Genomic DNA, 12,870 nt, shown 5'->3' on the forward strand with positions numbered 1-12,870 from the left:
AAATATATCTAATTTGTTTTACAAATCCCACTCCTGAATTGCCTTTTCTCCCATTGGGCTCAACCACAAGCTGTTATAAAAAGCCATCTCGGGGGCATTCTACAAATTCCCTCTCTTGGGATGCGGCACAAACCTGATTTTCCCAATCTACCTGCATATTGAAATCCCCCATTCCTATTACCACCCTGCCCTTTTTACATGCCTTTTCCATCTCCTGCTGTAATTTGTATCCCTGTTGTATCCAGGTCACTATTTGCAGGCCTGTATATAACTCGCATCAGAGTCTTTTCACCCTTACCGTTTCTTATTGATGCTGTAGCGCCGGTACCCACAAAGATTCTGCATCTTCCAAACTGATGTCACCTCTCTCTAAGGATTTGATCTCAATGTTAACCAACAAACCCTCTCCATTCCCTCTGCCGACCTGCCTGTCCTTTGAATACAAGCTGTATACTTGAATGTTGAGTTTCAAGCCAGGATCTCCTTTCTACCACAACTTAGTGATGCCAACAACGCTGTAGCTGTCAATCTCTACCAGTGCTACAACATCATCTAGCTTATTTCGTATACTGGAGCATTCAAATATAACACCTTCAGTCCTGTATTCATCAGCCTATTCGACACTGTCCACAGGAACTTAAGCAAGGTCTATGATGTTGATGAAAGACCACACTGGTGGTATTGTCTGCATTTCTGCTGCCCCGACTCTGGGAGTGGTGTGATTACACTGGACCAGGAAGCTTCAGGGTGTGGAGGGTGGGGTTACAATGACTGGGAGGCTCGGGTTAAAAAGAGACAGATTGGATGTGCTCGGGGTAATTCCCTGTAGTGTAGGATGTTGAGGAATGACCCCTTATCCAACTCTATAAAACCATAGGAGGCCGAGATAAAGTGAGAGTCTTTTTACCCAGGACATAAGAGTAGAGAACCAGGGGGCTTAGAATTAAGGTGAAAGGCGATCTATAGGGTAAAATTCTCAAAGAAAGGGAGAGGGAGGTGAGCAGATGGAATTTGCTGTCAGAAAAAGCTGTAGAAACAGGTGTAATTAAAATATTTTAAAATACATTTGGACAGTACACAGAGGGAAATGGGACAAACACTCACAAATAGAACATGCTCAAGAAGACATCATAGTCCAGCAGATGGATGAAGTGGGCCGTGGGTTCAACATCTGCCAAACCCTCCCAGATCATCCTCCTGTGGAATCTCACCCCGGAGTCTGTCTGTGAAGTCGCTCAGTGCACAGAACAGACAGACTAGGTAAGGACGGCAGATTTCATTCCTGAATAGGAATTTTAACCTGGCTCTTTGACCGTGTGTCACACTATGATGGCCTGTGTGTGTTACGGTGTTATTTGCTTTCACACCCTACAATATCATAAAATCAGTATTAATTTCCCAGCTCCTGTAGTAGGATTCAAACTCATGTCTTGGCGTGTTAGTGCAGTGTGTCTGGGATCAGGACCCAGTGGTTCATCTGCCAGTCCCGTGTATTGGTTGTATTGTGACCATGTGCTGGTGTGTTCAGGGGTCTGACATCTCCAGCTGACCATGTGACAGTGATGCCTCCCAGAGGGTGTATCAGCAGAGATGTCATTGAGTGAAGAACAGAAAGAAGAATTTGAAATACCAAACACAACCCCTCATGTCACTCTCCGTCAGATGTCAGGATGTACAACTGTTCCTGTCTCCTGTCCTCCTCAGCACGGTGTCCCCACGGCTGAGTGCTGAGCCCGTTGCTGTACACTCTGCTTACACATGACTCCACAGTCAAACACCTGAGTAATCACATCGTCAGGGTCGCCTGTGACACCACACTTGGGGGGCTCATCGCCAACAACTGTGAGATGGCCGACAGAGAGGAGGTGGAAGAGCGCTGAGCCTGATGCCTCTTCCTCAATGTCAGCAGGATAAAGGAGATGGTTATTGACTTTGGGAGAACTCGCACCTCTCACATCGCTCTTTACATCAGTGACGTGGCACTGGAAACTGTCAGCAGTGTCAAACTCTCATGGTGCCAGAACACATCCTACACCGTCACAGTAAACTCACCAACCCTCTGCTTTCTGAGGAGGCTGCAGAGAGCTGGGCTGTGCACTGTATATCCACACTCATTTCAATCTGCAGGTGCGCAGTGGAGAGTATCCTAACTCGTTGCATCACTGCACGGTACGGAAACTGCACTAGGGCTGACAGGAAGGCTCTGAACTGGCGGTCCAAACTGCCCAAAGCATCAGTGACATCAGCCTGTCCACCATCAGGGAGATGGATACAAAAAGGTGGCCTAAAGGCCGGTAACATCATGAAGGATCCCACCCACCCGACTCACGGGCTGTTGCCCCAATCCCGTCATGGAGGAGGCTACATTGCATCCACACCAGAAACGCCCCAGTTACTCAAAACAGTTACTCGCCCCAAGAAGCAAAGTTATTCAACACCTCCTCCCACTAACCCACTCCTGCACACCTGCAACCACCACTACTTTATCATTCCTGTCAGTCATCTTATGTACAGCCAGGCGTCACTTTAAGGACATACAATCAATCTGTGCATATAAGCTATCCTATGTGTTTATATTTATTGTATTTTTATTATTGTTCTTTATCATTGTGTGTTTCCTTTTTTGTTGCTGCATCTGATCCGGAGTAACAATTGCTTTCTTCTCCTTTACAGTTGTGAACAGAAAATGACATTAAACACAGCTGCTCTGATAAACATACCGGCAACATCATCACAGACACATGGCAAAGCCGCGCTCACAACAACAGAAACACAAATCATTCACACATTTTATGAGAAGGAACACAAATAGAACAAAAACATTTCGAGCACAGTGGGCAACATATTCATAGTACAACATCGCACTCATAGTGTTCAAAACTAAAGTGTCCAGTTCCAGATAAAATGGTAAACCGGCCTTCCTGTCCGTAAAAAATGAATGCAACTGATTGTCACAAACAAGAGAAAATCTGCAGATGCTGGAAATCCGAGCAACACACAGACACAATGCTGGAGGAACTCAGCAGGCCAGGCAGTATCTATGGAAAAGAGTACATTCGACATGTCGGGCCGAGGCCATTTGGCAGGACTTGCCCTTAGATCATCTAATAGATTTAGCACTTCTGATGTCAGCCTCACCGGCCTGTAGTTACCTGGTTGAGAACAGTAGGCAATTATCCCACCTAGTGGTGTCCTGCCGGAATGGCAGGTTCTCTGTGACAGCATTCTCACCTGGAGGTTTCCTGCCGCCAATGGCCGGACCCTTGTTTATAACACTCCCACCTAGTGGTGTCCTGCCGGAATGGCAGGTCCTCTGTGACAGCATTCTCATTTGGAGGTTTTCCGCCGCAATGGCCGGTCCCTTGTTGATAACACTCCCATCTGGTGGTGTCCTGCCGCATGACCGGACCGCAATGGACAACATGCCTACCGGGTGAGTCCTACCACAAAGACAGGTCCGCTGTGAGCAACACTCCCACCTGGCGGTGTCCAGCCGCAATGACATGTCCGCTGTGGACAACACGACAGTTAACAGACAACCGTCAACGTTTTGTAAAATGACACTTCATCAGCACCGTAAAGGACGGGGATAGATGCTAGAATGATAAATTGAGGGAAGTGGTCGAAGTTGAAGTTGGTAGTTGGTAGATGTGGGGCAATGTTGGTGGGATGGAATGGAATTGAAATCGGAAGCTGGGAGATGAGAGTTGGAAAAGTTCAAGAGCTGCAGAAGAACGAATCTAATAGGAGAGTAGAGTGGAATACTGACGAAAGGAAGGATTACTAGAATCAGAGAAAGGTGATGGGCAGGCAAGAAGAGAAGGGGTGTCAGGGTAACTAGTAACACACACAATATTGCTGGAGGAACTCAGCAGGCTATGCAGCATCTATGAAAGGGAGTACATAGATGGGAAACCAGCAGGGCTGGTGGAATAAAGATGAGAAGTCAGGCTTAGAGGTTGTGGGGATGAGAGGGAGAAACACAAGGTGATAGGTTCAACCGGAAGGAGGGTGTAGGGTGAAGTAAAGAAGACAATAGAAGAATTAAAAGAGGGTGGATCACCAGACGGAGGCGCTGCACATCTGTCCTCTATTAGATTCCCCACTTCCAGTCCGATATCTCTTCCAACTGTCACGTACAAGTTTGGGGTAAGGAGATACTGTCTTACGATGATGAGTAAAGTTCAGTTCAGTTCAGTCCGTGGTATTGAGTTGAGTAGTGATGGAGAGAGAGCGAGAGAGGGATTTGAATCTTCAGGTGAGCTGACGCCGTCGATCTTCCCTTTGCCCTCCGAAATCCTTTAATAGTCACCGACTGTGACTTCAACAATGGGGACCGGTTTTCTATGGTGGAGCTATCAGCCAGGCAAGGGTGGACACATGGACAACTCCCCACCGGTCACTGCCTTTTCTTTTCACCGCAAGAGCCACTGATCGATCCTCCAAAAAACCCGCTTTTTCTGCGGGCACAGCAAAGCTCATTCAGTGTCCAAAACATGTATCTGAGGTCTATATCATCTGACCTATTTTATCTTCCCGTGCTGAGCGCCGACTGTCTCTCAAATAACTCCGCCCTTCTCTGTCTGTGGAAGAATATAAGCAGGCGATGTCCTTGAAGAAAGTACAAACAACCTGTGAGCGGTCTGCGTCTCTCTGCCTCTTTCAAAAGCACATGTCGGTGTTAAATAACTCTCTCTCTCTCTTTCAAAAGCACAGTTCATAGGGGGAATCGAGCACAATTTATAGGACCCCGTCACACCCGTTTCTTCAGAGAGAGAAAAAAAATTGAAAAAGGCAATTTTTTCCCCGTCTAAGTGTACATTACAGAGTTTGAAACAATACATGTTGATCATCAGATGACAGAGCAAAAATCTGTACAGTTTCCAACTTAACATCTGGATAAACAATCAGCTCTAATATTGTCAGTACCTTCACATGCTTGTTTTTTTAAGTCACATTCTTGCAATATCAGACTCCAATTTAACAACCTTCTATTCTTATCCTTCATCTTAGTTCGAAACACCAACGGATTATAGTCCATGTAAACCACAAGCGGTCTCTGGGCAACAGGCAGATTTTGAGGTCTCTGAACATAGACCTTAAAATGTTGTAAAGCCAGAATAAGTGCTAACAATTCCTTTTCAACAGTTGAATAAGTTCTCTGAGAATTACTTTGAGAAATAAGCTACTGGATGTTCAATGTCATCCACACCCTCTGTAACAGTACCGCCCCGACAGCTTCGTAACTAGCATCGGTTCCAATCGCGAATGGTTTCAAAAAGTCAGCAGCTTTGAGCAGAGGATGATAACACAGGATGGTTTTCAGATGTTCAAATGCCTCCTGGCAAAAGTCATTCCAGACAAATCTTTCACTCTTCCCTGGGAATCTTGTTAGGGGGACAGCGATGTCAGCAAATTTCTTACAAAACTTACGATAATACCCAACCATTCCTAAAAACCTTCTTAAAGCTTTCTTGCCGGTCAGAACAGGAACCTCAGCAACAGCTTGAACCTTGGCCTGAACAGGAGCCAGTTGACCCTGGCCTACTACATAGTCAAGATAAATAACAGTAGCATGATCAATTTCACTCTTATAAAAGTTCACGGTAAGATTGGCCTTGGAAAGTCTGTCATTTAGTTTTTCTACTGCTGATATATGCTCTTCCCATGTGTCATTCCAGACCTGTCAATCATTGCTATAAACCTCTGTGTTTTCTAAACCTCCAATCACAGAGCTGATCATTCTTTGAAATGTCCCTGGTGCATTTTTCATCCCGAAGGGTAAAACATTATGTTCATACGGTCCAGATGGTGTCCCAAATGCTGATATCTCTTTAGCCCTCTCTGTTAAAGAAACACCCCAGCATCCTTTTAACAGGTCAATCTTTGTAAGGTATTTAGCCTTCCCCACTCTATCAATACAGTCATGCATTCTCCTTCCTTGTTCTTTCTAGTTTCTAATTTCTTGCTCAAACATTTTACTTTTCTCAAGGTTCACTCTGTAAAGATGCTGTTTCATGGGCTGGACTGAATTTATAACGACGTGACGCACTGCATATGTGCACCATTTCAAAATGTCACAAAATACATTTCCATGCTTGTCGATTAGCTCCTTCACTTGTTTCTTGCGGTCTAGGGTCCAACTGATGGAGCTTATCAGTAATATTTTTCAAAACACTGGAATTGGAACATCTTGATGAGACTCGGTTCAGTGGGGAAACAGGTTTTTGCATTTCATTATCAGATGTCATGACTCCGTTTTGTTCCATAACAATCCCCCCACGCGCTATTCTAGCGAACAAATGTTTTACTTCAGTCCTGGATACTGTTGGCGGGGACGACCGACCAGGTGTGAGCTACGGTGGCAGGGCCTCCGGCATTGAGACTGAACCTGTGGTGCAGAAGGGTGGGACGGAGAAGAGGAGAGCAGTCGTCATTGGAGATTCTATAGTCAGGGGAGCAGACAGGAGATTTTGTGGACGTGAGAAGGACACCCGCATGGTTTGTTGCCTCCCGGGTGCGAAGGTCCAGGATGTCTCTGACCGGGTGCACGACATCCGGGTACGAGAGGGAAACATGTTGGGACCAACGACATAGGCAGGAAGAGGGATGAGGTCCTGAAATGCGAGTTTCGGTAACTAGACAGAAGGCTGAAGAACAGGACCTCAAAGGTGGCGTTCTCAGGATTGCTGCCAGTGCTACGTGACAGTGATGGTAAGAATTGAAGGAGATGGCAGTTGAATGCGTGGCTGAGGGGTTGGTGCAGGGAGCAGAGTTTTAGATTTTTGGAGCATTGGGATCTCTTCTTGGGAAGGTGGGATCTGTACAGATTGGTGGGTTGCACCAGAACTCGAGAGGTAGGCTTGCTAGCATGGGTCGGGAGGGTTTAAACTAATTTGCGAGGGTGATGGGACCCAGAGCGATAGAGCAGTGAAAGAAGTGCATGGAGTAAAGCCAGATCTAACATACAGAGAGGCTTTGAGCAAAGAGTAGCAGAATAAACTGTGTAAAAGTAGTAAGGTAGCAGAGCTGAAATGTGTGTACCTCAATGCAAGAAGCATCAGGAACAAAGGTGATGAACTGAGAGCTTCGATACATACATGGAATTATGATGTAGTGGCCATTATATAGATTTGGCTGGCACGAGGGCAGGAATGGATTCTCAATATTTCTGGATTTCAGTGCTTTAAAAGGGATAGAGGGGGCGGAAAAAGGGGAGGAGGGGTGACATTACTGGTAAGGGATACTATTACAGCTACAGAAAGGGTGGGTAATGTAGCAGGATCCTCTTTTGAGTCAGTATGGTTGGAAGTCAGGAACAGGAAGGGAGCAGTTACTCTGTTGAGGGTATTCTATAGGACCCCTGATAACAGCAGAGATTACAGAGGAGCAGATTGGGAGGCAGATTTTGGAAAGGTGCAAAAATAACAGGGTTGTTATCATGGGTGACTTTAACTTGCCTAATATTGATTGGCACTTGATTAGTTCCAAGGGTTTAGATGGGGCAGAGTTTGTTAAGTGTGTCCAGGACGGATTCCTGTCACAGTATGTAGACAGGACGACCAGAGGGAATGCCAAACTAGATCTAGTACTAGGTAATGAACCGGTTCAGGTCACAGATCTTTCAGTGGGTGAGCATCTGGGGGACAGTGACCACCGCTCCCTGGCCTTTAGCATTTTGATGGAAAAGGATAGAATGAGAGAGGACAGGAATTTTTTTAATTGGGGAAAGGCAAATTATGAGGCTATAAGGCTAGAACTTGCGGGTGTGAATTGGGATAACGTTTTTGCAGGGAAATGTACTATGGACATGTGGTCGATGTTTAGAGATCTCTTGCGGGATGTTAGGGATAAATTTGTCCCGGTGAGGAAGATAAAGAATCGTAGGGTAAAGGAACCATGGGTGACAAGTGAGGTGGAAATCTAGTCAGGAGGAAGAAGGCAGCATACATGAGGTTTAGGAAGCCAGGATCAGATGGGTCTATTGAGGAATATAGGGAAGCAAGAAAGGAGCTTAAGAAGGGGCTGAGAAGAGCAAGAAGGGTGCATGAAAAGGGCTTGGCGAGTAGGGTAAAGGAAAACCTCAAGGCATTCCTCAATTATGTGAAGAAAAAAAGGATGACAGTAGTGAAGGTAGGACCGATTAGAGATAAAGGTGGGAAGATGTGCCTGGAGGCTGTGGAAGTGAGCGAGGTCCTCAATGAATACTTCTCTTCGGTATTCACCAATGAGAGGGAACTTGCTGATGGTGAGGACAATATGAGTGAGGGTGATGTTCTGGAGCATGCTGATCTTAAGGAAGAGGAGGTGTTGGAGTTGTTAAAATACATTAGGACAGATAAGTCCCCGGGGCCTGATGGAATATTCCCCAGGCTGCTCCACGAGGCGAGAGAAGAGATTGCTGAGCCTCTGGCTAGGATCTTTATGTCCTTGTTGTCCACGGGAATGGTACCGGAGGATTGGAGGGAGGCGAATGTTGTTCCCTTGTTCAAAAAAGGTAGTAGGGATAGTCCGGGTAATTATAGTCCAGTGAGCCTTCCGTCTGTGGTGGGAAAGCTGTTGGAAAAGATTCTTAGAGATAGGATCTATAGGCATTTAGAGAATCATGGTCTGATCAGGAAGAGTCAACATGGCTTTGTGAAGGGCAGATCGTGTCTAACAAGCCTGATAGAGTTCTTTGAGGAGGTGATCAGGCATATAGATGAGGGTAGTGCAGTGGATGTGATCTATATGGATTTTAGTAAGGTATTTGACAAGGTTCCACACGGTAGGCTTATTCAGAAAGTTAGAAGGCATGGGATCCAGGGAAGTTTGGCCAGGTGGGTTCAGAACTGGCTTGCCTGCAGAAGGCAGAGGGTGGTGGTGGAGGAAGTACATTCAGATTGGAAGATTGTGACTAGTGGTGTCCCACAAGGATCTGTTCTGGGACCTCTACTTTTCGTGATTTTTATTAACGACCTGGATGTGGGGGTAGAAGGGTGGGTTGGCAAGTTTGCAGACGACACAAATGTTGGTGGTGTTGTAGACAGTGTAGAAGATTGTCGAAGGTTGCAGAGAGACATTGATAGGATGCAGAAGTGGGCTGACAAGTGGCAGATGGAGTTCAACCCGGAGAAGTGTGAGGTGGTACACTTTGGAAGGACAAACTCCAAGACAGAGTACAAAGTAAATGGCAGGATACTTGGTAGTGTGGAGGAGCAGAGGGATCTCGGGGTGCATGTCCACAGATCCCTGAAAGTTGCCTCACAGGTGGATAGGGTAGTTAAGAAAGCTTATGGGATGTTAGCTTTCATAAGAGGAGGGATAGAGTTTAAGAGTCGCGATCTAATGATGCAGCTCTATGAAGCTCTGGTTAGGCCACACTTGGAATATTGTGTCCAGTTCTGGTCACCTCACTATAGGAAGGATGTGGAAGCATTGGAAAGGGTACAGAGGAGATTTACCAGGATGCTGCCTGGTTTAGAAAGTATGCATTATGATCAGAGATTAAGGGAGCTAGGGCTTTACTCTTTGGATAGAAGGAGGATGAGAGGAGACATGAGAGAGGTGTACAAGATAATAAGAGGAATAGATAGAGTGGATAGCCAGCGCCTCTTCCTCAGGGTACCACTGCTCAATACAAGAGGACATGGCGTTAAGGTAAGGGGTGGGAAGTTCAAGGGGGATATTAGAGGAAGGTTTTTCACTCAGAGAGTGGTTGGTGCGTGGAATGCACCGCCTGAGTCAGTGGTGGAGGCAGATACACTAGTGAAGTTTAAGAGACTACTAGACAGGTATATGGAAGAATCTGAGGTGGGGGCTTATATGGGAGGCAGGGTTTGAGGCTGGGCACAACATTGTGGGCCGAAGGGCCTGTACTGTGCTGTACTATTCTATGTTCTATGTTCTATAATGGACATAAGGACAGACACTTTTACAGAATACATAAACCTGATGGGTTTATAGAAGAAGGCCTTAAAACAAGAAGGGAAAGAATTATATTACCACAACTTAAAACTGCCCACACTATGATTAATTATACCTTGTATCTAATTGGAAAACATCATTCTGTGTCATGTACATTTTGACATTATGAAAATGTTAAACACATACTATTTCAGTGTGAAGCATATGAGGCTGAAAAATCAATTGCAGTCTCAGTACAAATTTGGGGGATAGATAGTTTTCAGATAAAATCATTATTAAGTTCTGGGAGTGACTTTAATTTAATTCACAGTATTTAGTGGGGAAAGGGCGTGTAATAATGGTAATGTCACAATTGTAATGAGAGATTTCAATATGCAAGGGGATTGGGAAAATCAGGTTGGTGTCGGATCACAAGAGAGGGAATTTGTTGAATGCCTACGAGAAGGCTTTTCAGAGCAGCTTGTGCTTGGGCCGACTTGGGGAAAGGTCATCCTTCATTGGGTGTTGTACAATAACCCTGACCTTATTCAGGAGTTTAAAGTAAAGGAACCCGTCAGTGACAGTGATCATAATATAATTGAATTCATACTGAAATTTCATAGGGAGAAGCCTAAGTCACATGTATCAGTCTCGCAAAGGAATAATGGGAATTACAGAGGCATGAGAGAGGAACTTGCTGAGGTGAATTGGAGGGGGATACTGGTGGGATGACGGGTGGCTGAAGCATCTGGGAATAGTTTGCAAGGTGCAGGATAGACATGTCCCACAGAAGAAGTTCTTTCTTTCTTTATAAATCCTTTTATTAATTTTCCAAAATTATAAACAGAATAACAATATTGATAGAGAGAGATTGGAATAATCTTATTGTTGTTAAGAATGTACAAAAAAAGATTTCAAATAATACAGGTATAATAGACTTCCAAACTCTTAATATAATTAATCATAGAGAAGAAAGAAATCAAAAGAAAAAAAAATACAAAGAAAACCCCCCAAAAATCTAACTACTTACCCCCCCCCACAAAAAAAAAGCAAACGGAACAAAACAAGGCTAGACCAATATCATACATCGAACACGTTCAGTACTGTCGTCAACTCCGTTCCTCTATTCATATATTTTAAGTTAATAAGAAGGATTCGGAAAGGTCAAATTACATCACATGAAAATGTTGTATAAATGGTTTCCAAGTCTCTTCAAATTTAACTGAAGGATCAAAAATGTCACTTCTGATTTTTTTCTAAATTTAAACATGATATAGTTTGGGAAAACCATTGAAATCTGGTAGGAGGATTGGTCTCCTTCCAGTTCAATAAAATGGATCTTCCGGCCATTAAAGTAACAAATGCGATCATCCGACAGGCTGAAGAGGATAAAAGTCTATGTTCTATCATTGGCAAACCAAAAATTGCCTAATAGGATGAGGTTGTAAATCAAAACGCAAAACTGTTGAAACAATATCAAAAATATCTTTCCAGAAATTTTCCAAAACAGGACAGGATCAAAACATATGAGTTAAGGAAGCCACCTCAGAGTGACATCTGTCACAAATAGGGTTTATGTGGGAATAAAAACGGGCTAATTTATCTTTAGACATATGGGCCCTGTGCACTGCTTTAAATTGCATTAGAGTATGTTTGGCACATGGAAGAGGTTCTCAAATGGCGGGGGTAGGCACCCGTGGCTGACAAGGGAAGTTTAGGACTGTGTAAAACCTGAGGAAATGTCATTTCAGGTAGCAAAAGTGAGTGGGATGCTTGATTATTGGATGCTTTGAAAATCCAACAAAAGGCAACTAAAAAGCGATAAGAATGTTAAAGATGAAACGTGAGGCAAACTAGCCAATAATATAAAGCAGGACACTCAGAGATTTTTTCCCAGTTAAAAAAGGAGTGAAAGGGAGATGACAGTTGGTATTGGACCACTGGAAAATAATACTGGTGAGATCGTAATGGGGGACAAAGAAATGGCAGATGAACTTAATGAATACTTTCCAACAATTTTCACTGTGGAAGACACAGCAGGATTGAGTGACTTTGCTATTACAAAGGAAAAAGAGCTGGACAAACTCAAGGGTCTTAAGGTGGATAAGTCATCTGGACCAGATGGACTACATCCCAGAGTCCTGAGGGATGTTGAAGAGATAATGGATGCATTGGTCACGATCTTTCAAGAATCACTGGATTCTGGCATGGTCCTGTAGGACTGGAAAATAGAAAATTGCACTCCTTAAGAAGGGAGAAAGGCAAAAGAAAGGAAATTATAGGCCAGTTAGCCTGACCTCAGTGGTAGAGAAAGTACTGTAGCCTTTTATCGAAGTTGGGTTTTCAAGGTGTTTGGAGAATAATGATAAAATAAGTCAATGTCAGCATGATTTCTGTGAAAGAAAACCGGGCCTAACAAACCTTTAGAGGTCTTTGAGGAAGTGAAAAGGAGGGTGGACAAATGAGAGGCAGTGGATATCATTTACTTGGATTTTCAGAAGGCCTTTGATAAGGTAGCACACACGAGGCTGCTGAACACTATAAAATCCTATGGCATTACAGGAAAGATACTGGCATGGACAGAGGAATGGCTGACAGGCAGGAGGTAGCCTGTTGGAATAAATAGTGCTTTTTCAGGTTGGCTGCCAGTGACTGGTGGTGTTCCTCAGGGGCCAGTTTTGGGACTGCCACATTGTTTGTAAAAGATTTATATAATGTAATTGATGGCTTTGTGGCAAAGTTTGTGGATGATGTAAAGATAGGTGCAGGGGTAGGTAGTGCTGAGGAAGCAATGCGATTGCAGCAGGATTTAGACAAATTCGAGGAGTGGTTAAAATAAAAGGCGGCAGATTGAGTACGGTGTTGGGAAATATATGATCATGCATTTTGGTCCAAGGAATAATATTGCTCAGTATTATTTAAATAGACAGAAAATTCACAGGTGCAGGGGGCTTAGGAGTTCTCCTGCAAGAGTTCCAGAAGGTT

This window comes from Mobula birostris, chromosome 20 (genome assembly GCF_030028105.1).
Source record: "Mobula birostris isolate sMobBir1 chromosome 20, sMobBir1.hap1, whole genome shotgun sequence".
NCBI lineage: Eukaryota > Metazoa > Chordata > Chondrichthyes > Myliobatiformes > Myliobatidae > Mobula > Mobula birostris.